Genomic DNA, 6,038 nt, shown 5'->3' with positions numbered 1-6,038 from the left:
GGAATGACTTTACCATGTTTGGTAGAGGATTTTTGTTGGAAAATAGCTTTACCATGGGAACCAAAATCCATCAATTTGATGGAAAGTCATTCCCTCATATTTTGGTGGGAAAATTTGTTTCCCATGGGAATGGAAAGTTAACAAATTTTTTGGACCAAAATACCCTCAACCATTTTCTACAATGACTGAACTACTTTCTAGGGTTTTCTCAAGGACTCCATCTCTTCCAACTACGCCTCCATCCCTTCTCCAAGAAATCTGACAACACCCTCATTGCCCGAGCCTCCAACACCTCCATCTCCGCCACAAGATCAAGAAATCCGACAACAACCCCATCACTCGAGCCTCCAACACCTCCACCTCCACCACGATCATGTATGTGGATAATTTCTTCTTATATACATATATTTTTTTTATTCAGATTTTGTTGATTTTATTGTTTGATTTAATAGATTTGATTGGTTTTATGTTAGTTTGTTGGTTTTAAATTTTTTATTTCATGATTTGTTATGATTTGGTTGTTAGATTTGCATTGGTCACTTCAAAAATTTTGACGATAATGCTTCATTATACTATTTCAAGATAATTATTGCAAAAACAATTTATCTTATGGATGGCCGCCTTGCTTGTGATATGCTTGGAAGAATTTATTACTCAATGCTCTTGATTTGTTTAATGTTGGCTATGATTTTAATTAAACATATTGAGTATGTTTTTAAAATTATTTATCTAGCAATTAAATTAATAATTAATTAATTACACTTTCATTTGTTGGTTAGGGAAAATGCACTCCTTCATTGATGAAGAATTCTCATCGATGATGGTTACATGTGCAATGGGTTTAGAGTTTTTAAATTTCTTGATCAAAATTTATCTTTTGATGTTATAATATTATAAGCTAAGGATAATGCTGAAAAAACGCAAGAGTCTCATATTCTTATCATGGACGGCATGCTATTAGGCAATTAAATTTTAGGAGGATGATATTTGATTCGGACATGACATGCATCCAAAATACAAGAATGGATAGGAATGTCTTATATCAATTATGTAACTTGCTTCAAACAATTGGTGAACTTACACAAACAAAAAACATGAATATTGAGGAAATGGCAGCAATGTTCTTGTATGCAATTTCTCATCATGTCAAAAATAGAGTTCTTAGAAGAGAGTTTGTAAGGAGTGGCGAGACCGTGAGCAGATAGTTTGGGGTAGTATTGCAATCCGTCCACAAATTACGTGGAGTATTGTTAAAGAAACCAAAACCTATATCTACGTCAAAACTTGATGTAAAATGGAAATGGTTTAAGAAAAAATTAATTTATTACATAAATTAGTTTATATGATACATCCCTTAATTGAAACTAATTTTGTTTCTTTTTGACTAACAATTCTATTTGGATAATAGAATTGTTTAGGTGCTCTAGATGGAACTTACATTAAAGTGAATGCATTTGAAATTGACAAGACAAGATATAGAAATAGAAATAGAGACATTACCATGAATGTCTTGGGGGTTTGTTCAAAAGATATGCAGTTCATTTATATCTTACCTGGATGGGAAACACTACAAGAAAAATCCTAAATCGGCATGGTAGTATTGGCACGGAAATGAGTTTAAAGACCGTGCCAAATTGACTTTGGCACTGTATTTGGCACCAAAAAATAACCGTGCCTATAGAATGGTCACAAATACATTCTGGTACCGTCTTTTAATACCGTGCCAAACCTTGTCACTGATTTTGCCACCACTTCTTACTATTGTGCCAAACATTACAATTGATTTTTGGCATGGACTTTAGTTCCATATTTACCAAGGTTTTGGGACAATTTTATTGGTTCAGTATTTGGCACGGTTTTTTGGCATGATTTTATATACTATTTTTTCACAATATTTGGCACAATTTTTGACAAAAAAAATTTTGTTGCGCCTTTCGGCACGCTTTCATTTATTCTGTGAAAAAATAATTTATATGAAATTAATTTTATTTAAATTTTTTTGAATTACACCAATAAAAAATTTTCTTGAATTGCTAAACAAAAATAAAAAATCATGTAGTATTACACTTGTATCAAAACAACAATTCAGGGACAAGTAGAAAGAATTTACGTATATATTAACATCATGCCCTATATATACATCAAAAAAGATTCAAAGGTGACAATAATGAAAGGGTGGACTTGAAACTTCTGACTTGAGAAATATCTCAATAAGGTTGGCTTCATGCATTTGGTTTTTCAAAATAGCTAAACAAATGGGAGTTGACCAAAATTCCCAATCATCACCGAAAACTAAGTTGAACAATGGCAACCGATTATTTCCAAACATCTAAATATTAATTATTACAACTAGTTTTATTTTTATTGAGTGCATTCATGCATATGCATGAGAGCAGAGTACCTTCCAAACAAGCAGGCTGATATCAAATTAGCCTTTGGGGTAACTCAATGTCGGGGAGATGCCAGCACCGATGGCGATCTTGTTGTTTGTTTGCATAAAACCAAAGCACAAGAGGTTGTCACATCCTGTTGCTTGGTATGCATCCGTCTGCATTGCATTATTTTCCACAAACTCCTCATTTCTGTGAATAAACCTGCATGTTGGCATGATATTTTACATAAATCAGTATGAATACTTGAATACTTTTTTTTTTACTCAGTTTAAGTACAAATAGAAAATCAAAAGGAAAAGAAGCAAGTCCTGATTATAACTATATTTTACCTTTGTCTTGCTCTTGACCTATGGTGGTTCATGAGGGTAAGACTTGGAGACTTGAAAGGTAAAAAGGAAAGTACCACCTCTGAGAGGGAAAATGGGAAAGAAGTAAATATTAAAATAGAAAAATGTTACAAGAATTTAACAAGGAGTAGATACTGCATGACCATTTCTAGTGAATGCTTCTTCATCTAACTAACTCAGAAAAGTAATAGTAATGCAGCAGGTAAGTCTGATAAAAATAAAACTGATGATAGACCTGTAATATCCCTCATCAGGATGAATGTTGATATCAAAATTCATTATGTCATCCTTGCCATTGGGAAATATTATGGCAGTTGTGCACGGCAGGTTGAGCTCAGTAATATCTGCATTATATGATATATATAAAAATGAGAACAATTAACTCATGCTCGATCAATTCATAACAATTAAAAGGACACAATTAACTTTAAACCTCTGAATTAACAACAGCACATGGGATATCGAGGCAGAAAATTTCAGTCTTTTATGCACCCATGCAATAGAACAATATATTATAAGGGAAATTAACAATTGATTTTGTATGTGCTCCAGACAAGATAAAGGACATTGTTCTCAGTTTTCCATTTCAAAATGTAATCAATGAGACATTGGTGTACAAATGTAAGGGGGAACAAAAATATACCAAAAAAAAAAAAGAAATAGCAATATACAAGATAGCAACTTATCATGTAACTTGATCAAAGAAATCTTGTGCTTCATGCAAATGAAAAAATATATATATACAAGCAAACCTTTATGAAGACGTAGCTACCCTGCACTTTGTTTCTTGCTAGGATCACTTCCTTTGTTGGCCTGCGGTTGGTCCTTTCCCTTAAAGAGGAGCTTGTTTAAAATCTAGAGATGTCCACAATATTTGGATGATGAACCTGCATGTTGGCACGATATCTTACATAAATCAGTTTGAATACCTGAATATTGCAGGTTTATGAAGACATGCAGGTTTATCCTTTGAATCTAGAGAGCTTCTTCACCACCATCATCTTCTCCTTTGAAAACAGTATTTGATACCTAGAATCAATAAACCCTAACCCTAGAAAAAGTTAATTAATCACCAATCCAACAAAAATTCAAAAATAAATTAATCAAAAGGTTTATAGATCACAATACCACTCCAGAAGCGCTCTGGGCCAAGATTGTCAACTTGTGATCAAAATTATAGTAATACATTAGCAAACCCAAAACCAAAACACCACAAAAATTAGGAAAAACTCGGAAGAAAATTAGGTACAAAAATTGCAATATTTAGATCTCTGGCGAGGTAGGAGTCGTCGAAGTTGAGGACGTAAAGAGGATCATACCTGAAATCCTCGAAATGGTGATGACTGTGATGATTGTAGGACATCCGAGACACTAGGCGGAGAAGGAGCGATAGTGGTCACCAATCGGATCCAGGAGGAGAAGGAGCGGATGAGGGAGGTGGCCTGGCGGTCGTCGGCGTCACGATCGGCTGCTTGAGTCTCTAGAGAGGGAAAGGATGAGGAGCGGATGGAATTATAATTATATATATATATATAATATATATATATATATATATATATATATATATATATAATATAATTATATATATATAATTATCTTAAATCAAAAGTTTAACAATGTATTAATAAATTATTGTATTTGTATTTTTGGCACTGTATTTGGTACGGAATTAATATGTTAGTATATTTATAGTTTTGGTACAGTATTTTGCACGGTATTAATATATTATTATATTTATATTTTGGCACCGTATTTGGCCCGGCATTAATATATTATTATATTTGTATTTTTGGCACCGTATTTGACACGGTATTAATATATTATTATATTTATATCTTTGGCACTATATTAATATATAAATATATTTGTATTTTTGGCATGGTATTTGGCACGGTATTAATATATTATTATATTTATATTTTTGGCACGGAAGTAATATAATATTATCTATATATTTTTGGCATGGCATTTGGCATGGTATTAATATACTATTATATTTGTATTTTGGCACGACATTTGGCACGGTATTAATATATTATTATATTTGGGTTTTTGGCACGGTATTTGGAACAATATTAATATAATTATGTTTTTAAAAAAATATATTTGGCACTGCATTTGACACTGTCATGTAAAATTATTAAATTTATATATTTGACACTGTATTTGGTACAGAATTAAAAATATTTTCAAAAAATTCATATATTTGACATGGTTTGTTAGTTCCTTATCAAATGTTGTAATAAATTTGTCACAATTATTTTCAGTGCCAATTTTACTGTGCCAATTTGGAATTTTCTTGTAGTAAAGGTTCTGCAGCTAATTCTAGGGTTCTTCGTGATGCAATATCTAGAAGACATGGGTTGAAAGTACCTAAAGGTAAATAAATATCAAACATCCTAAATATCAGCAAAGTATCTAGTTTATTTAAAAAATGATTTATTTGGGTGTAGGTTTTTTCTACTTGTGTGATGCTGGATATGCAAATGGTGAAGGGTTTCTAACTCCATATAGGGGCCAACGATATCATTTTAATGAATGGAGACAAAATCACATCCCTCAAAATAAAGAAGAGTTTTTTAAATACAAACACTCTGGTGCTAGGAATGTAATTGATGTTTTGGGTTCCTCAAGATGAGATGGAGTATACTTAGAGAGAGGTCTTGGTATCCGGTGAAAACTAAATGTCGAATCATTTCTGCTTGTGCTTTGATACATAATCACATTAGAAAGGAGAAGATACTTAACCCATTAGAAGCTGAATTAAGTGAAGTGTTTGTAGACTATGATGCATTTTAAGATGTTGAAATTATTCAATACATTGAGACCTCAGATACATGGACTACTTGGAGAGATAATTTGGCACAAGAGATGTGGTCTGGGTGGTTGAAGACAAGGAATGTGGGATTATATTAATTATTCAACTGTTTGTAGTATTACAGATTGTTTATTATATATGGTTTTGTATGATTTTATATGGTTTTGTATATATTTTATATGATTTTGTATGTATTATTGATGGTTTATATATTTGATATGTACTCATTGTATTCTGTATGTTTTATTGTATATGGTTATATATTATCTTTTAGATGGATTATATATTTGATATATACTCATTTTAGATGGATGGCTCTTCATCTCAAGCATCTACAAAGGGTGCCAAAAACACTCGCTAGTGGAAAGTTAATGAAGATGGAGTCCTTATACAATGTTGCCTTGATTTGAAAGACAAAGGTGGTTGGAATGGAGATAATGGTACATTTAGGCCTGTTATTTGGTTCATCTTGAAAAAGCA

The 6,038-nt window shown here is 32.1% G+C and overlaps 1 long non-coding RNA gene across 1 annotated transcript; it reads left to right on the top strand.

The window, feature by feature from the left end:
* Positions 1-229: 229 nt before the first annotated feature.
* Positions 230-5,667, top strand: LOC120277902. Its single transcript, XR_005541521.1, has 3 exons — positions 230-375; positions 5,046-5,119; positions 5,194-5,667. It is a non-coding gene; the product is annotated as an uncharacterized LOC120277902 (long non-coding RNA).
* Positions 5,668-6,038: the final 371 nt, after the last annotated feature.

Source organism: Dioscorea cayenensis, chromosome 15, assembly GCF_009730915.1.
Source record: "Dioscorea cayenensis subsp. rotundata cultivar TDr96_F1 chromosome 15, TDr96_F1_v2_PseudoChromosome.rev07_lg8_w22 25.fasta, whole genome shotgun sequence".
NCBI lineage: Eukaryota > Viridiplantae > Streptophyta > Magnoliopsida > Dioscoreales > Dioscoreaceae > Dioscorea > Dioscorea cayenensis.
This window is presented reverse-complemented; position numbering and strand designations above follow the sequence as displayed.